At 35.2% G+C, this 21875-nt stretch overlaps 1 pseudogene; it reads left to right on the top strand.

Annotated features, from left to right (window-relative positions):
• The window catches only part of LOC120193157, a 37448-nt pseudogene extending 18773 nt beyond the window's left edge, over window positions 1–18675 (top strand).
• The last annotated feature ends 3200 nt before the right edge of the window (window positions 18676–21875 follow it).

The following is a 21875-nucleotide window of genomic DNA, read 5'->3' as shown; positions in this document are numbered from 1 at the left end:
GTTATCATTGCCAATCAGGGTGAACTGAGTTTTCATCTATTTGGTTTATCAACAAGAATTCCATGAACTCCCTTATGTACATGGCTCTTATAGTTGATGTGATTCTACTTCCTACAATGCTCATTACGGAAGAAAACGTGATCGGTATCACACTTACCCTTGCTCAAAATGATATCAAGATCAGTGGGCATCTCTTATTCACTTATATTCCCATTAAGTTTTGTTCTCAAACGGTCTTGTGACATCATACAAAAGTTTTGAACGCTATGAAAGAGCTTCCCTGACCAGAAATCTATACAGAAGTCACAGCTAGTTGAATGTGTTGTCAAATGTTTTACGAACATCTAAGTAGAAGCCACAGGAAATGATGAATCTGTTGTCAAGTGTTTTACGAACCAATAATTATGGTGTTGAACCAATGTTGCAATCATATGGCATTTCCATTTATAGATCCAAGATGAAGTCTGTCTTATTCAACACCAAGCTTTGAAGTGAGATATGATGAAGATTTATTTTCACAGAAGGGAAGCAGAAATTTTAGCAACAAGAAACTAGTGGAGCCAACTAATGTTGAACGACAAGTTGTTGTTAACCATCTTGACATGATATGGTCCAAGCTGCCTTGTTCAAGATCCAATTATATGTGGAGACATGAAAGGAATTAGGATAAATCTTCCTTATGATGTGTTTCAAGAGTCAAACCAGAACAGACTCTACTCTCCTAATTAATCCCTGCTAAGTCAGGCATATCTACATCTACATTCTTCAAAGATGATAGATTCTCTCTTTAAAGATGATATATTCCATTTTCAAAGAAGAAAGATTTTTTGGATTTCTACACAAGTCCAAGCAAAGAAAGTCGGTGTTATCCATGATAAGATGGGGCAACAAGGTCATAATTTTGATTGCAACAAGTATTTTGTGAATGAAACATTTCTTCTGAAACTTTAACGCAAATGAAACAAAGAAGACACAAAGATTGCTCTTCCAAATCAGAAATGCTAGCTTGAAATGACATTTTGACCAAGTGAAGGAAGACCAAGTTTGCCACTTTAAAGTAAAAAAAATCATGCATCGTATTTAGGCATTTGCAAAAATAGGGGAATTTTCATTCATTTTATCTATATTGAATATTTGACAGGAATTTCAAAGATTTTAGCAAAGATTCGAATCCATCACTCAATAGATCAACATGTCAGGTAGAGTTCATAATGAGAAGAACTCATCTGAAGAAGGAAGAAGAAGTTCATAATGAGAAGAACTTGTTCAACCTTTTGCTTGAATTCATCACTTGATGGATCAACATTGCCGGGTAGAGTTCATAATGAGAAGAACTCATCTGAAGAAGGAAGAAGAAATTCATAATGAGAAGAATTTGTTCAACCTTTTTCTTGAATTCATCACTCGATGGATCAACTTTTCTAGAGGAAGTTCATAATGAGAAGAACTCATCTGAAGATGAAGAAAAAGTTCATAATGAGAAGAAATTGTTCAACCTTTTGCTTGACTCTATCACAGAAGAAGATAGATCAACACCAACATTTCCAGATAAAGTTCATAATGAGAAGAACTTATCTGAAGAGGAAGAAGAAGTTCATAATAATAAGAACTTGTTTGACCATAGCTTTATTCATCACCTATGGAGTTGAATGAAAGAAGAACCTCTCTTGAGGATCAACATTTTTAGAGAAAGTTCGTAATGAGAAGAACTCATCTGAATAGGAAGAAGAAGTTCATAATGAGAAGAACTTGTTCAACCTTGTCTTAAATTCATCACATATGAAGCTGAATTAACAACCCCTCTTTTGAGGATCAACATTTCCAGAAGGAGTTCATATTGAGAATGACTCATCTGAAGATGAAGAAGAAGTTCATAATAAGAAAAACTTGTTCAAATTTTTTGATAAATTACATCACATAAGAAGATAGATTATCATCCCTAGTGCAAAAATAGAAGAGTTCATAATAAGAAGAACTTGTTCAACATTTTCATCTTAATCAAGAGAAGTCAACTACAAAAATATTTATTGTCTTTTCGTCTTTGCCCTATTCTTGTTAACAAAAGAATGTACAAAGAGGGGTAGCTGTAAACACTAAATTTTTTGCCCGTTTTATTTTTATTATAATTATTATAATTGTTATAATATTATTATAATAATTATTATATTTTTTATTATTAATAATAAATATTATTATTACATATTACAAGCCCAAAATCGGATCCCAATTACAACAGTGACCTAATTACAACCTAGTCCAGACCCTTAACCCGGTCTAGGATACCCTCCTAGGGTTATAACATCTTCTCCAGCCGTCATCAATTAACAGCCGTTAGATCCAGATCCAACGGCCCAGAGCCTTCCAGACGAAACCCTATGTTATGATACCTTAGGGCCACATCGCCGCTGAGAAGATTCCAGCCGCCCCACATCTACACGCTGCCGACACTCCACTGCCAGGTGGTCCAACGCCCCACTGCCGACGCTCGATGCCACGCCGACGCCTTCGACGAAACCTCCAGAAGGCCAGATGGCCACCCATGTCAACGTTATGGTGAGTCACCACATAGTTTGGTAACTCACCGAAAGACACCATCCTTACACGGTCCGACGAGAGTATCACCGAGACTATAAATCTTCAACTTACCTGCAAACAAAAAGAACAGAGAGAGCCGAGAAAGGACAATAACCAAAAGCAACATAGAGGAAGAAGATACTAGCCAAACCGAGAGTAAACAACCACCGAACAACAAATAAACAAAAGAAGAGAGGAAAAGAGACTCACCGTAGCATCCATCTGCCACCGTGGAATTGAAAGTTCTAAGGTAAAAAATTTAGATATACGAAATTCCAGGGCATTTTAGGGAAAATAGAGGTCGGATTCGACCTTAGGACGGTCAGATCTAGGTTTTAGGTGTTTTTGGTAATTTCCAGCCACCGTCGATGGTGGCCGGCCGGAACTCGACTAGAGAATTTAAGAGAGAAAGGAGAGCATCTCTCTCTAAGAGAGAGAAGCCAGAAAAGAATAAAAAAGGGAAATGGCCCAAGAGGGCCGGAGTTTATATACCCCTCCCCAAACGACGTCGTTTTGGGGAGGGGTCTATGTGTAATTTCTCGCATGGTCAAATCATAGCTGCAAACCCTCTATGTTTGTATCTATGTAATTTGGTCATTAAAATTAATTTTCATACATTTTAATTATATATTTTAATTTTTCTTTATTATAATTTAGTCATTATAATAAGTTTTCATATATTTTAATTCAGTATTCGAATTTAATTTTATTTATAATTTAGTCACCGCATATCTATGTTTAAATATTTAGGCTAAATGTCATGATTTAACCCTATAATTTTATTAATTTATGTTTTAATCACCTGTTAATATTTATGGCTAAATTACACTATAGGTCTCTAGATCTTGTGATATTTCTAATTAAAGCACTAAGTTTAATTATTTTACATTTTAATACTATAATTTTAATTTCTTTTATTTTGATCGTTATTTATTTGCAATATTATTTTATTATTACTTTTGATATGTTTAAGATTACTTAATTATTGTTTTATTATTATTTTCATATTAGTCATATATATATATATATATATATATATATATTTGTTCAAATTTTAATATTTATTTATTTTTTAATATTAAGAAATGAGTTGTATTAAAGCACCTAGAAGTCATTTTTTGATATTTCTAAATATATAAATATCTTATTTATTATATATATATATATATATATATATATATTCTTAAAATTATATTAATTTGAAATAACAAGATTATGAATTAAATAAATTTTTAAATTTTTAATATCCAATAATAGAGACAAATTATAATTAATGAGTATCAATTTTGGGCGTTATAGGGGTGTTAATCATTCCCTAAACGTAATCGACCACGAATCCCTTCTTTACTAAAATTCTTTGGTTATACGCAGATCAGTTTATCTTTTAAATTATGTTTTCTTAAAAACTATTTTAAAAGATTATTTTTAGGTATTTGACCTACCTAACCAAAAGGGTCAATGGCGACTCCCAAAATATTTTATTTTAAATCAAAATTATTTATTTATTCATTTTAATTTTTCCGCCAAGTAAAAATTCGTGCCCGGGCGAAAACCGGTTACGACAGTTACCAATCAGTCAAGATGTACATTAAGGGCAGAGGCAGAACCAGGCGGGGTTGTTAAACCTGCTGAAACCGATTCAGGATATGAAAAATGGCTTCAAGAAAATAGCCTGGTAATGTCATGGTTAGTGAACACCATGTCTCCTGGGATTGAAGAAAATTTCTAACTCCATGAAATCTGGTGTGCTGTTAAAGAAACGCATTCAAGCGCATATAATATTTCTAACTTGTTTCAGATCTAGAGTAAAGCTTCCGATCTCAAGTAAGACGATCTGAGTGTTACTCAATACTATGAAACATCACATGAAATCTGGTGTGCTGTCAAAGAAACGTATTCAAGCGCAGATAATATTTCTGAGTTGTTTGGGATCGAGAGTAAAGCTTCCGATCTCAAGTAAGCCAATATGAGTGTTACTCAATACGTAACACTTCGAACAGGAATTTGCAGCTAATAGATTTGTATGAAACTAATGAGTGGAATTGTGACTGATGCAGCAGTCTACAAAAAGTTAGTCAACCATAAATGAATTTTTCAGTTTCTGAATGGCTTACATAAAAGTTTAGATGTTGTTCATGGCCGAATTCTCATCACCAAGCCACTTCCTTCCATTGTTGAGGTGTTTTTTGAGGATCGTAGAGAGGAAAGTCAATGGGCACTGATGTAAGGTTGAACCTTCGCCGCTTGATGCTTATGCTTATTTCACACATGCGACTACTCTTAAAAACCCCAGACCAGATAAGACGTGGTGTGAACACTGTCGACGAGTTGGTCATATAAAGGAAATTTGCTATAAACTCTATTGCAGGCCTGCTGATTGGAAACCACAACGACAGCGGCCACAAAGAATATTTCAACCAACATTGCGACATCAGAATCTTCAACCTTTCATGAGTTTCAACCATATTTTTTCAATTATGAAATTCAGGGGGAGTTGGGATGAATTTCAGCCTCAGAAGATTCAATTACCTCTTGATGTTCCAGGTACTTCTTTTTCCATTCCACCTGCATCTTTACAATAATCGATACTTGCTCCTTTATCTGAAACTATTTCTTCAATTCCTTCTTCTATACTCGAAATCTTTCCTTCAGTAACTCAGCCTGAAACAATGGAACTTAGTGTCTATATGAGGTAGAAAAGAATGCTTATTCCACGATACACTACACAATTTAGGATTGTTCAAGAGCTTAATCCAGTTCCATTGTCCTTGAATGATGATGAAGGTATGAGATCCTTGAATGGTGAAAATATTGCTCCTTTAATTGATACATCTGACTTACCTATTGCTCAGAGGAAAGGTATTAAGAGTTGTACTCGTTATCCAATACAGAAGTATATGACTTATGGGAAGCTAATGCCTTCATTCAATGCCTTTACTGCCAAAGTTGATAGTCTCTATTCCTAAATCTATGGAGGAAACCATAAAGTGTCCTAGGTGGAAGCAGGTTGTTGAAGAGGAGATTAATGTGTTAGAGGCAAACAAGACTTGGGTTATGACTATCTACCTCCGGGAAAAGAAGGTTGTAAGTTGCAAATGTTTATTTACTGGTAAATATAATATTGATAGGAGCATTGAACGATTCAAGGCTAGACTGGTGGCAAGAGGATTCACTCAGTCATACGAGATTGATTATCAAGAGACATTTTCCCCGGTTGTAAAACTTAACATTGTTCGCATCTTGTTTTCCCTTGCTGCAAATTAGGATTGGCTGCTTCATCAGCTTGATGTTAAAAAATGCTTTTCTTAATGGGACTTTGGAGGAGGAAGTGTACATGCAGAGACCGCCTGGTTTATGTTTGAATTCTAATTCAGGTCAGGTATGTAAACTCCTAGAATCCCTATATGGCCTCAAACAATCACCACGAGCTTGGTTCGATAGATTCACCAAAGCAATTCTGAAATTTGGCTATCTACAATGCCAAGTTGACCACACTTTATTTGTGAAAATTTCTTTGGAAAACAAGAAGGCTATTTTAATAGTATATGTTGATGATATAGTCATCACATGCGATGATTCTCTTGAAATTGCGAAGCTGAAAGAATTATTGGTAAAAGAGTGTAAAACTAAGGACCTTGGTTCCTTAAGATATTTTCTTGGTACAAAAGTGGACAGAACAAGCAATAGAATTGTGATCAATAAGAGAAAGTATGTTTTGGATTTGTTAGCAACAACTAGTATGATGAGCTGTAAACCTGTCGAGACACCTATGGAGCACAACTTAAAATTTAGAACTGGTGGCATTTGACTTTTGGTTGACAAGGGATACTATCAACGGTTGGTAGGTAAGCTTATTTATTTATCACTTACAAGGTCGGACATTGCATTCTCAACTAGTTTCGTTAGTTAATTTATGAATGATCCTAAAGAGGAGCATATAGAAGCAGTGGTCAGGATCTTACTGTACTTGAAAATGTCACATGGTCATGGAATGTTTTTTGCCAAAAATACAAGCAGGAAAGTGGAGGTGTTCACAGATGCGAGATGGGCTGGAGAACTTACATCCAGATGTCCACTAGCGGTTATTGTGCTCGGGTTTGGGGTAATTTGGTGACATGGAGGAGTGTCACAGTCAGAAGAGATGAGAGTGGACGAGAAGAAGGAATTGGGGAAATCAGAAGTCAAGGGTTAGGGATTGAGGGAATTGAAAAGGGGATTTAGGGATTGAAACACGAGAAAGGGGCATGAGGTACTTACCCTCTGAATTGGAGTCACCCGTGTAACCGGTCCAGTCAGTGTTAGATCAGCCCAAGTCTCTAGCCCAGGACGAGTTGAAGCAACACAGGTTATGTGGCCCAATATCCTGCAAGGAGAAAGAAGATAAGAATGAATTAGTCAGTTATAAGTTGTTAGAAGGAATGCCAGCTGGCATTGTTAGATTCCCTGTACCAGCTTGTTACTAAATAAATACCTGCTGTGTAATCAGGAATTTCCTTATGCAATGAATGAATGACTATTTTCTTCTCTAAATTCTCTCATTTTCTCGTATCTTTCTCTATTTCTCTCATTCCATAACAAATTGGTATTCAGAGCCATCATTTCCTGGCAAATTGCAGACTGGATATGCAAAAGAAGAACCAAACCATGGTTGGATCTACTGATATCTCTGCCATCAAAAAGTAGATTGAGGATTTAAAGAAAACAGTGCAGCAAGTAAATGATGAAACCAACCCTCCCAAGTGGTGGGAGGCACAAGATAAGCGTATCAGTTTGTTGGAGTCTAGGATGGCAACGACTCAAAGCTACATGGAGCAGATATTGGGGATTTTGACAAGGAGGACGGAGGAGCAAGTCCAAAATAGCCCAGAAATTAAGCAGATGTTACATATGGCAATAGAAGATACAAATGATAGGTATCAAGTGCTTGATAAATTGTCAACAAGAGCATTTGATGCAATTCCATCCATTACTGGAACCATAAAAATTGATTCACGACTACAACAAAATGTTAGTCTGAGTGGGCTTAGCAAATTGATTTCGTGGAAAAATCTAGTGGACATCGAGGAACAAGAGCAAACCATTTCAGAGAATGCTCAAGTAAGTACTCCTAACCTCCTTAAGACTGATGGAATAAAGATTCTGGAAAAATTGGGAAAGAAAACTGCCACTTATTATGACACAGGATGGAGAGCTAAGGACAAACTTGTTTCTATGGTCAATAAAAGAGTAAATCATGATGCAAAGATTGAAAAATCTGATGTTCCATATGTACCTTGCACTCATGAAGGTCTTTTGATGTGGAAATATGCTTTGATGAATTCGAATGACTTTTTAATTGAGAAGAATCTGAATACAACTAGGGTAGATTGTTGCATTGGAATTCATGTAGACTTTACTGATTTTCAAAGAAAGGTTGTCTTAGATACTGCTACAATTGCGGTGGCATGTGGAGTATGGCATACTTCTACAGTTGTTGAGGTTATTGTCACTCAATCTACTACTAGTGTTTCCTCAGGAAAATTATTCACATGGGGGATGGGGACAAAAATCGTCTTGGACATGGAGACAAAGAAACCCGGATTAAGCCCACGTGTGTTCTAGCATTAATTGATTACAATTTTCACAAAGTTGCTTATAGGCATGGCTTAACAGTTGGGTTGACAACATCAGGGGAATATATTGAAGAAAATGCCTGTGGAGCATATCACATCACAGCTCTAACTTCCAGTGGCTTTAAAGATCTGTTTGACTGGCAATACTTCATTGAAACCCTGAAGGACGATGTCCATATAGTTGAGGCAATACCACCCGAGTATACTGGAATTGAGCCATTTAACAAAATGCATATATCCTGGTCTAAGGTTAGCTATTATAAGGCAGAGGTCCTACCATTGCTGAAGCAGCAAAAAGCAATCTATTTTATACACACTGATTCTCGGCTTGCCAATAATGGTATCTCAAGTTCCATAAAAAAACTGAGGTGCTGGGTGAACTACAAGGCACTGAAATATTCAATTGCAAGTGAAGAACTTGGAATTACGTTGATTTCTAGAATGCGCCAAAATGGAAGCCCTTATCTTGCTCTACATTTGAGATACGAGATGGATATGCTTGCATTTACTGGCTGCAGTCATAGCTTGACAATAGAAGAAGATAATGAACTAAGTAGGATGCGTCATAAAGTCGGCCATTGGAAGGAGAATGAGATTAATGGTACAGAGAGAAGATTGCTCGATGGCTGTTCACTGACCCCTAGGGAGACTTTTCTCTTGCTCAGAGTATTGGGTTTCCCACCAAGTACTCGGATTTACTTAGTAGATGGTGAAGCTTATGGAAATGGAAGTATGGAGCCTCTTAAGGAGGATTTCCCTAACATCTTTTCTCATTCCTCCTTGGCAACAGATGAGGAGTTGAATCCTTTCAAGAACCATCAGAACATGTTGGCCGGTTTAGACTCTGTTGTTGCCCTTCAGAGTGATGTAATTGTATATACTTATGACGGAAATATGACAAAGGCATTTCAAGGCCATAGGCGAATTGAGAACTTCAAGAAGACTATTTGCCCTGACATGATGAATTTTGTGAAACTTGTGGATTACTATGATGAAAGAGAATCTGGATTTTTCAGGGAGAGCGAAAATAGTACGAAATGCAGAAATTCTGCATCAGTAACTAATGGCGGTCAAGCTGAGGCTGACTGGATTGAAAAGGATAAGCCTGGAGTCTACATAACTCTTGTAGCACTGCAGGATGGAACTAGAGATCTTAAACGTGTGCGGTTCAGCTGGAGAAGATTTGGAGAGCAACAAGCAGAATCTTGGTGGTCAGAAAACCGTGAGAAGGTTGTGGAGAGGTACTGGGATTGGGAGCTTACAAATGAAACTCAACCTATTTGGAATATGTTTACTAATCTAACGGAATATGTGGGGTATAAGTTTGGGTCTATTGAGGTTGGTTACAATGGAAACTTGGTGAACTACAAAGCTTTAGAAGACTATTGTTTCAGTTTCTATACTAGTCAGAATTTAATATTTTTGAGTGCTCTAAGCTTACATCTACCACTCCACGAACCCTGCCGAGCTATTGGGAAGAGCGAAGTTTCACAACACACTAATGAGGTGTGGTATGAAGTGAAGGTAAATTCTGATAAACAACCTACTCTGCTATGGTGTTCAGAATTCACAATGCATATGGTCCCAGATATGTTGCAGAACATAATTAAACAACATACTGAAAAAAATCGAAGTGAACGACAGTTTCAAAGGGGAAAAGAAGAATACCTAAGATTGCGGCCCTACAGGAAGACATCCATTGTCCTGCAAAAAAATTTAAAGTTAGCAGCAATATACTACGGATCTTACAAAATTATTGCGAAAATTGGCGAGGTCGCGTATCGATTGGACTTACCAGATTTTTTCCGATTGCATCCAATTTTTCATGTGAGCATCCTGAAGATACACGTTAGTGATTCAACAGTCTCTTCAACGGACTCTCCTGCCATGGACGATGATGGTCATATTCGATTAGAGCCGTATAAGGATATGGGAAGAAGAATAATGAATCGATAAAACAAACCTGTAACACAGTTGTTGGTACACTGGATAGACCTCGATGACACCAGTGATACATGGGAAGATGATATTGTTCTTCGAGGCCAGTTTCCAGGATTTGATCCTTGGGGACAAGGATCGATTCCAACGGCGGGTATTGTCACAGTCAGAAGAGATGAGAGTGGACGAAAAGAAGGAATTGGGGAAATCAGAAGTCAAGGGTTAGGGATTGAGGGAATTGAAAAGGGGATTTAGGGATTGAAACACGAGAAAGGGGCATGAGGTACTTACCCTCTGAATTGGAGTCACCCGTGTAACCGGTCCAGTCAGTGTTAGATCAGCCCAAGTCTCTAGCCCAGGACGAGTTGAAGCAACACAGGTTATGTGGCCCAATATCCTGCAAGGAGAAAGAAGATAAGAATGAATTATTCAGTTATAAGTTGTTAGAAGGAATGTCAGCTGGCATTGTTAGATTCCTTGTACTAGCTTGTAACTAAATAAATACCTGCTGTGTAATCAGGAATTTCCTTATGCAATGAATGAATGACTATTTTCTTCTCTAAATTCTCTCCTTTTCTCGTATCTTTCTCTATTTCTCTCATTCCATAACAAGGAGTAAAAAATAATCTGTGGTGTCAAGAAGCAGTGCAGAGGCTGAGTTTCGAGCTTTGGCACAAGGGATTTGTGAAGGAATTCAGATACAAAGATTGTTGGCAGAACTGAAGTTGAATCATACTGCAGACTTTGAACTCAACTGTGACAAGCAATCAGTGACTAGTATTGCCAAGAATCCGGTGCATTATTATAAGGAAAAACATGTGGAGCTAGACCGTCATTTCTTTTCCGAGAAGGTTACTAATGGAACAGTTAAACCTTTCTTTGTTTCCACTCGCTAACAGCTAGTTGATGTACTCACCAAGGCACTTCCAAGAACCACCTTTAATCAGCTCACATCCAAGCTGAGACTCTACATTGTATACTCATCATCTTGAGGGGAGTGTAGATTATAGATTCCTAAATATCTATCAGCTAGTTTGTTTGAAATCCAAATCTAAATTCTTATCTCTAAATCAGTTTTGTAGAGAAGTTTACTGTACCTAGGATTGTTCTCTAGAATTCTATAAATTAGAGAGAATTCTAGTTTTGTAAGTAAGTGAATAAAAAATAGAGAATTTTTGTCTTCTCTAAAACTCAAAAACTCCATGATTTATGACAAGAACGCATGACTATAATCAGTGTTGCAACACTGTGACAAGGTATTGATGGAAAATTGATTTATTTGATACTAATTCTTGGAAGTGCGCTGATGATGTAGTGTTATGCATAAAGATCACTGCCCAAAAAAGGATTTTTCAATTCCTTTTTGGTTTCAACAAAGAACTTAAAGGGGAAAAATATTGGGTAGTAAACCCTTGCCCTCAATCCAAGAAGTGTTTGTAGCAGTTCATCGAGAAGAAAGCAAAAGATTAATGTTGGTAGAACCAGATGGATCAACAATGGCAATTGTGTTTGCCTTGTACACACATGCATCATTTCAGAGTGCCAAATAAAGGAAGGGAAGACCATGGTGTGATCATTGTCAAAAATCAGGTCATGTGAGAGAGTAGTGCTGGAAATTGCATTGTTAAACTGATTGACTGGAAACCAAATAGGGCAAGGCAAAACAAGGACAACCAAGCAAATCTGGCTGATGTTACCAATGATACAAAACTCTTCAATAAAGAACAGATTGAGGCACTACAATTTTTTCTGGGGAAACATCGACACCTAATGATCAACACACAAGCTTCATGGCACCTCAAGGTACTGTCCTTTTCAAATATTTCTGACAACAGAACCTCAACACCGTCAATAGTATATTCTAGAGCCCCAGATTATATGACAAGTGGTATCAACATGTTTCAAATTTTAGTTCATAATATAAAATTTCCAATTTCAAAACAACGTATGGAGCCCTCTCAAAAGTGAAGGGGATTGGAACCATTCAACTGGAAAAGCAGCTCTCTTTCCCCTTTCCTTTATGTTCCTCGATTAGTATGCAATCTTACATCTATCAGCAAACTTTCTAGTGATTAGATCTGTTGCATTGAATTTAATTCCAACTTTTTGAAATTTAGGCAATGGATATCCTCAAACTGTTGCACTGAATCTATCAGCAAACTCAGATGCAACTAATTAATATCCTCACCAAAGCTCTTCAAAGAGCTGACTTTTGTAAACTCATATCTGAGCTGAGATTATACAATGTATATTCTCCGGTTTGAGGGGAGTGTAGAATGTAATTATGTAAGTCTTAGAGACTTGGTATTTAGTATTTTATTACTTATTAAATTTGTTCTCTGTCTTATTTGAGTAGAAGTTTTGACTGATTTCTGTCTAAGTAGGTTAACCCCTAATAGGACTCTAAGATTGTATTTAGAGTAAGACTATTGCTTTTGTAAGCTGCCTATTTCAATAGGCCTAACCTTCTATGTTCGACTAATAAATCAGAGAATAAAACTTCTCTATTGTAGAAAAATTCTTTCATATTTTCATTTAGTTATCTACCGAATGTGACTTTTAAAGATATTTTGAATACATAAAAAATTTAGAAAAATCTGCATTTAGCCATGTTAGACACATTCTCGTATTTGATACTAACACTCAAATCCAAATAACATAGTGTGGGACAATATGGATAAAGTTTCAGGATGGTTTATGGGAAGGGTTGGGGATTAAGCTGCCAAGTTTATTTCATTGAGTTACATGCTAGTAATGTAAGTTGCAACTGATTGTAATTTGAAAATTAGTTTAGATTAGGATAAACTCTATCCTAAGTTTAAGTAAACTCGGTTAGTTTAAACGAAAACAACTCTTAATTTAAACTTAGGATAGAATTTATCCTACACTAAACTAACCACTTATTTAAACTTAGGATACATTTTATCCTAATGTAAACTAATTTTCAAATTCCAATCAGTTACAAACTTACAAGTATACTTTGCAAGGTTTATGTGTTTGAGTTGTGTTTCCTTGGTATTAAATAAAATTTACCGAGTATAATCGGACTTGATCTGATCTAACTATACTCTAAATGTTTTCTGTTTTGATTAGGGGAGCTATAAAAACCATAGAATTGTAACGGTGAATGTTACTTACAAATGATTTACTTTCAGTTAAAATAATGGCTTGATTTTGTAGAAAATAGGTTTAGTGGTGAAGATGATCAATTTTATTCACCATGAGTCTCAATATTAAATAAGTACAGTTGAGTTTTATACAATTTATGTATAAGGGTCCTAGCTAAGTTAACTTTATCTTTATCTAAAAATAGGCTAGAGTTAATGATAAACTAGAACAATAATATTCATAGGATAATTATCTAGAGACGTTGTAACTTATACTTCCCTTCAAGCTGTGGAGTAAATATTACAAAAAGCTAGCTTGGATGTGATCTCATCGAAAGTAACCCTTGGAAGTGCCTTGATCAGGATATCTGCTTGCTGATTTTTAGAAGAGACATAATTTAGTCTTATTGTTCCACCATTCACCTTCTTGGGAATAACATGTTTTTCGATATCTACATGTTTTATTCTCTCGTGATGAACTGGATTCTTAGCGATACTTATGGCTAACTTGCTGTCACTTTGAAGTTCAAAATAATTCCTAGTGCACACCTCTAACTCAGTTAAAAGCCTTTGTAACCAAATAAATGCTCAAATCTTAAGTGGCATCACCCTAAACTCTTATTTAGCACTACTTTGGAAACTACGGTTTGTTTATTGCTCCTCCAAGTCACCAAGTTTCCCCAAACGAATGAACAATAGCCCTTATTCAACCTCCTATCCGTTAACTCTCCAACCTAACTAGAATATGAGAAAACATCTTTATTGTTGTATCTTCATGTTTTTTTGAAAATTAATTTGTGTCATGTTGTCATTTTTAAATATCTCAAGATTCGATCCACAACCTCTAAATGTTCTTCTCCAAGATCATTCATGTAATGGCTTACAATGCTGACAAAACAACTATGTCTGGCCTAGTTAGTGATAGATAAATGAGCTTACCCACCAACCTTTGATATGGGTCTTTATTTAAGGGACCACCTTCCTTACGTAACTTCAAATTCGCTTCCATGAGAGTTTTCAAAGGTTTACAACCAATCACTTCAGTCTCACAAAACAAGTCTAGTATATACTTCATTTGGTTGATAACAATTTCCTCTCTTGATCTCACCACTTCCATGCCCAGAAAAATATTGCAAGTCCCCAAATCCTTGGTTTCAAACTCTATTGCTAGCAACGCCTTCAATCTCTCTATCTCCACCTAGTCTCTGTGATGATGATATCATCAGCATAGACAATTGCGATTGTCATTTTCTTGTTTAACGCAGTCTTTATAAATAGAGTGTGATCAGATTGACACTATTTGTAGTCGTCTCGCAAAGTACCTTAATGAACATGTCAAACCAAGCCCTAGTAGATTGTTTTAGTCTATATAGAGACTTCAATAGTTTGCACACTTGTTGGTTTCTTGTCTTTAGGAAGATCGACAATAATTCAGGTTTTGTTGCTTTCAGGTGCCAAAAGTTCTTCTTCCAGTGCCTTCTTCTACTTTGCACTTTTTAATGTTTTTTCTACTATGTTTGGAATGCAAATTCTATCTACTTTAGCTGCAAAACTCTTCAAACTAGACATTAGTTTACTATAAGCAATAAATTTATTAGTAGGATGAATTGTATATCCTCGCACTCCCGTTTTTGAGCAATCGGTAACCTACTAGTATCTACCAAGACATCCAATTTACTAGGTATACTCCGATAACCTTCTCCATTGTCCCAGGAATTCAAACATGGTTTCGGTTCTTGGCAGTACATACGCTCCGTGGAGATTGGTGGGATGTGTTTTGGCCTTCGTTTGTACACAAGAAAATGCTATCTTTCATTTTGTGAGATAATCGCCTCAGTGTTCTTGGAGAATTCATAGGGTTTATGTTTTGGTTTAGGTCTATTCATTTTGAAGATTAGGTGTTTTGGAGATGTCAACAGTTGGCTGAATTTTGGTAGCTTCGAAAGGAAATAAGGTGTCTGAAAGTTCAAAATTAATAAAAAAAATGTTGAAATTCAAACTCACTCATGCGCTCCTCCAAGATTTCAGACTTATAGAAAAAGTTTAAATTCAATAAAGTTGACATTCGTAAAAGAAAAAACCTTAGTATCAGGACAGTAACACCGATAAACCTTTTGATGAGAAAGTATCAAATAAAGATGCACCGAATTATTTTAGGATCTAGTTTAGACTTAGAGTTGTTGTGGTCATGAACACATACAATGCAACTAAAAACGCGAATAGAAACACCAGTAGTCAAAGGTTTAAAATGTGGGAAAAATTGGGTAAAACATCGCGTTAACACCAAAATTTAAGAACCTTACTAGGCATATGGTTAATGAGATAAATAGCAGTTAAGAAAGCCTGACCTCAATGATACATATGAATATTTGTAGAAAAATGAAGGGATCTGGTAACCTAAAAAAGGTGTCATTTTTTATGCTCCACGACCCTTTTTTGTTGAGGTAAATTGACACAAGAAATGAGATATGTAATCCTTTTTTCCTGAAAGAAATATCCTAATGTTGTGCGAGAAAAATATTCACTATCATTATTAGGCTTAAAAATCCCAATAGAACTTTGAAATTTGTTTTCTACCATTTTATGGAAGTACTTAAAAATATCACCAACCTCAGATTTATTGTGCATGAGAAAACTCCATGTAGTATGAGAATGATCATCAATAAATGAAACCAACCGACGAACTCCATTTAAAATTTTGAAATGAGAAGGACCCTAAATGTCATCGTGGACAATAGCAAAATATTTGGAAGAATGATATGGAGAAGAGTGGTATGTAATTCTGGTTTGTTTGACAAAGTGACAAATACTACAAGAAAAAGATGAAGGATTTTTATTAATGAATAGCATGGGAACAATTTTGATAGATAAAAAAAATTTGGATGACCTAACCTAAAATGCCATAAAAAGATATCGACCGAAACCTTAGTAAGTGATGGGGAGATCGAAACAAGAGGAGACAAAACACTAGAGTTGGCTCGGATTTGAACTGGAGGAGATTCTTCAAGAATGTGAAGTCCACCACAAAGCCTAGCACTTCCAATTATCTTCCTTGAGCTCAAATTCTGAATTCACAAATATCAGAGTTAAAATGGGTAGAGCAAAATAATTCGGCAGATAATTTACTAACAAAAAGAAGATTGCAAGCCAAATTCAAAACATAGAGAATAGTGTAAAACAATATGCGGGTTTATCTGAACAGTGTCACTGTCATCAATAGCCGAAATCGAACCATCAGTAGTTCAAACATTATAAGAAGAGATTGATTGGTGAAAATTCTAAAACGGTTTGAAATTCCCTGCAATATGATTGCTAGCCCCAAAATCAATAATCCACGAAGTAAAAGTAGGTGAAGAAGACAATGGAGCGAAAGAGAGGCTACCTTAACACAAAGTACATGCATGCTTGGGTTCGGAAGAAGAATTCAACTGACCAAACAGTTGTTTCAGCTCCTCCATCTACTGCCTACTATATAACTATAGCTGGAAGTATCGACCGTAACAGAATGGTCCTGATTTTCACGCTGGGACGTCTATTTGGAAGACCTCCAGTCCGCTGGCCGCCCATGGAGTTTCCAACATTTATCACGATAATGCCCAACCTTTCTTAGGGCAAGAATAATGGGTAAGTGTACAAGAAGAGCCGAGCCTTCAACTGCAGGAGTAAGACGCATGAGAGTACGCCTGCTCTCCTCTCGGTGAACTTCAGAAAAACTTCCCTGAGCGACGAAAGAGGTTTAACATCTAAAATACGCCCATGAACTGCATCTTGATCCGCCATCAAACCAAACAAGAATCGGAACAAATGTTGTTTCTCAATCAATTGTTTGATGAGTTTGGAATTCTATCCACAATGTCAGTCATGGGATTCAAACAGATCAAGTTGCTACTACAATCGAGACAAATGAGTGAAATACTGAGCAACACACTGACCAACTCATTAATCTGACACTCAATCCCAAACAAAGCAACAGAATTGTTTAGTTTAGAATAAGTTTCCCGCGCAGCATGCCAAATTTTAGAGGCGGCATTATATAGCATAAAGTTTTCCCCTACTTCGAGAACCATGGAATTAATAAGTAACCATGACATAATCATGGTGTTATCACACAATCAAGTATCATAATTAGGATCAGTAGAGTCTGCAATCGACATATGTTTCGAGATATATTGTTGTTTCTGTCGACCCGTGATGTATAACCGAATCGATTGAGACAAGGGAATGTAGTTATTACCATTCAAGCGATGACTGTGATGGAAGTAGAAAAGTCGACTGGGTTGTGTGAGGGACAGAGGACGCAGCCTCAGAAACAACCTCGAAAAAGGTTGGAAAGATCGTCGTGGCCGGGATATGGCGAGATAGGATCTAACCTAAACTGATACCATGTAAAAAATATATTTTCTGGTGAAGAAGATCAATTTTATTCACCCTGATTCTCAATATTGAACAGCTACAATAGAGTTTTATTTAAGTTATGTACATGAGTCCTAGCTAGCTTTATCCTTTTCTAAAATTAGGCTAGAGTTAGTGATAAACTAGAACAATAATATTTACGGGGTAATTATCTAGAGGCGTTATAACTTACAGTTTTCAGCTAAGCGGCAGGCAACCTTAATCCATGTCTAGTAATTTGAACATTGACAATTGTTCTTAGATTTTTTTGTCTGCAGGTTGAAAAAAGAGACTTTGGCTCTTTTTACTGCAATGAGAGTGCAGTACAACGATAGCATTGATCGAAAACCCGCGTTCAATGAGGTGCTAAGTGGTTTTTATTCATTGATTTTATTATCGCTTAGGCTTAAGGTAATCGTTCATCATTACATGTATTGTGTTCTAACATAACCCTGATTGTTCAGCTGCTGGAAGAAATTGCAGAAAAGTTCTATGGGGTACAGCGTAAAAATTTGATCGAAGATATGTTCCGCGACATGCTCAAGGTGATCGTTGACATACCCTTGCAACTTTTATTCATTTTAAGAAATTGCAGGCATGAAAAGTGATCTTACCAACGAATTGTACATGTATTCTGCTGCAGTTTTGCTAGTAAACTCAAGTTGAAAATATTTTCCTAACCTTCCTCTACATGAAAAGGGCTCTTGGAATGTGCTGAAAAAGTCCGAGTAGTATAAATTATAATAAACGAATGAACAAGAACATTGACCTCTAAAGAAATGAGAACTGAAAACTCTTTCAGGGTTCTTACATGGAATGTTTTAAAACTTATTGTGCAGGTGATGTGATGGATAATAAACATGGCACGGGTTGAATCTGTCAGTGGATCCGGATGCAGGTTTGGTTGTGCCTGGTTTACAAATTCCTGATTGATTTTGTACTTGAGAAGCAATTTCTTCTCTTTTTTCGGAAATATTATGATATTATTTCGTATTTATAATATTTAATTTTATAGCAGTCCTAAATCTTTATCTTTGTAAACAAGTTTCATTCTTTAGTTTATAAAAAATTGTCGAATTCTCGGAAAATAGTGTCGGGTTTGGATCGGATTCAGAAACATTCTTTCATTATTGTAGTTACTGTAATGGGAACAAAAGTGTGGTAATTATGATAAGTTGAGCATCGTACCAAACAACATTACTACAATTTCTCGTATTTTAGATTTACTCTACATTATAGTTCCTTCTTAATGAATGGAGATGTTCATCTATAGTTTTAATGGAATTTATACGTTTCTTTTAAGTTGTTATTCAATTCAATTTATTTGTTCCTTTTAAGTTGTTATTTAATGCAATTTTTTGAGTTATTTTAATGCTATTTAATATTTACACGTATTTTTTGAGTTGTTTAACGCAATTTATACGTATTTTTGAGTTGTTACGTAACACAATATATACGTTTCTTTTGGGTTGTTGTTTGATGCAATTTATACTTATCTTTTGAGTTGTTACGTAATGCAACGTATACGTATCTTTTGAGTTTTTATAAACTGGATTTAACTTAGATTATAGTCGAGCACATTTGATTTGTTGGTGAAATTATTCATATGTGTTTTCTCGTATTTCTTTAGGTTATGAATTCTGCATCTATTAGAAGCATTCTCCTTCCTTTCCTTAGAATTCTTCTTCCTCTCCCTTCCCGATAATATTAGATTTAAAATTTATATAAAAAAAACTTAGATTATGGTCTTCTTTAATTTAAATTTTTTAGAGTTATAAACATTATTTTAACCATACGTCTTTATGTTAAATGCGTTGATTTTATGTTATTTAATTATTGTTTAATTTTAGGTGAACTTTTTCAAAATCACCTCGAATTCCCATCCCAATCCGAAGATCTGCTAAGGTTCAAATTAAATAAAGATCTCAAAATTCATTAAAGAAAGAAACAATAAGTACAGAGAGCCAAATTGAACGATCAATATCTAGTGTAATCTTGAAAGAACAAATTTGCTTGATGTTCATCATCGAAAACATATAATGAAAACAAAAACAAATTAGTTCTACAATCCTCAACATAAGAAAAATAAGAAAATTTAAATGAAGAAAAGAAAACCAAGACACTTGTGACCACTAAACTATGTTGAGTTGATAGGAATTATAATTTGTACATAGATTTTTTAATTTTAACAATCAAACAATATAATTATTTAAATGATATCAAGAAGTCACATATCATTAAAATTTGATGGAAGAGCTAATGCGATAATTAAATTTGTATAATTATACATTTGATTCTTAATACTCATACATTTTTAATTCAATAAATTTAATCATTTAATCATATGGTGATATGAGCCGATTGGAAGATTTTTCTTCTTCTTAATTTTAATTTATTTGATTCAATAACTTTTTTCTCCAATCAACCATGTCACCATCTTATTACATAATTAAATTTATTGAATTAAATCAAAAATATGATCAAATTGATAGAATATATAAATGATGAAAATCAAATGTGTAATTATAATAATTTTATTAAATTATCTTATTAGCCCTTCAATCAAATGTTAACAGTAAATGATTGTTGTGATAAAAATAAAATATATAATCAATTTGATTGTTAAAATTAAAAATTCAATATAACTTTCAATAATTCTGAAATCTAATGTATGGCATCTCTGTATGTACATATTTCTTTTTGGTAAAGTAATGAAGAAGTAGGAATACTGATTACTTACAGCCTGTTATTAGTGTGCTGAAGCTAGGCGTGAGCGTTCAATCGAGTCGAGTCGAGTTAAAATATTTTGAGTTATTCGAGTTTATGAGTCATATTTTACAAAAGAAAGTTGACTTGAACTTTTTTCGAATTGAGTCGAGTCAAATTTTTGAGTTTCTGTTTAAATTTAATTGTAAATATTTATAATATTATGATATTATTTGATTCCAAAATAATTTTTATAACCACATACAATATATATCCATGGATGTAACCTTTCATGAATTTTAACCTTTTTTTTATTCTGAAATTTAAGAGGAGAGTTGGGATGAATTTCAACCTCAATATTTAATTACCTCTTGATGTTGCAGCTACTTCTTTTTCAAGTCCACATTTATCTTTACAACAACTGGTACTAGCCACTTTTTCTTCTTTATCCGAAACCTTTTCTTCAATTTTTTATTCTTCTATACCTGAAATCTTCCCATCAACAACTCATCCTGAAACAAGAGAACTTAGTGTCTATACGAGAAAGAAAAAAAGACCTCACGAGACACTACACAGTACAGGACTGTTCAGGAGCTTAACCCAGTTCTATTGTCCTTAAATGATGATGAAGGCATGAGATCTTTGAATGGTGAAAATATTGCTTCTTTAATTGATACAGCTTACTTACTAATTGCTCAAAGGAATGGTGTCAGGAGTTGTACCCGTCATCCAGTATAGAAGTATGTAGCTTATAGGAAGCTAATGTCTTCTTTCAAGGCTTTTACTGCCAAAGTTCATATAGTCTCTATTCCTAAATAAGTGTATGAGGCCTTAAAGGAACCTAAGTGGAAAAAGACTACTGAAGAGGAGATTAAGGCGTTAGAGGCAAACAAGACTTGGGTTATGAGTGATCTACCTTCGGGAAAAAAGGCTGTAAGTTGCAAATGATTATCTACGGTTAAATATAATATATAATACTAAAGGGAACATTGAATGATTCAAGGTTAGACTGGAGGAAAGAGGATTCACTCTGTCATACGGGAATGATTATCAAGAGCCATTTTCTCTGGTTGTAAAACTTAACATTGTTCGCATCTTGTTGTCCTTTGCTCCAAATTTGGATTGGTCGCTTCATCAATTTAATGTTAAAAATGGTTTGCTTAATGGGAATTTGGAGGAGGAAGCATAAATGCAGAGACCACCTGGTTTATGTTTGAATTCTAATTCTGGTCAGGTATGTAAACTCATAAAATCTCTATATGGCCTCAAATAATCACCACACGTGCTTGGTTCGATAGATTCACCAAAACCATTCTAAAAGTTTGCCATCTAAAATGCCAAGTTGACCATACTTTGTTTGTTAAAATTTCTTTGGAAAATTAGAAGGCTATTTTAATAGTCTATATCGATGATATAATCATCACATGCGATGATTCTCTTGAAATCTATGAAGCTGAAAAAATTCTTGGCAAAAGAGTTTGAAACTAAGGACCTTGGTTCCTTAAGATATTTTCTTGGTAAAAAAGTTGCCAGAACAAGTAATGGA

Source organism: Hibiscus syriacus, unplaced genomic scaffold, assembly GCF_006381635.1.
Source record: "Hibiscus syriacus cultivar Baekdansim isolate YM2019G1 unplaced genomic scaffold, ASM638163v2 tig00116989_pilon, whole genome shotgun sequence".
In the NCBI taxonomy this organism is placed as follows: domain Eukaryota; kingdom Viridiplantae; phylum Streptophyta; class Magnoliopsida; order Malvales; family Malvaceae; genus Hibiscus; species Hibiscus syriacus.
Note: the sequence above shows the minus strand (reverse complement) of the source record. Positions and strands in the feature narration are given on the sequence as shown.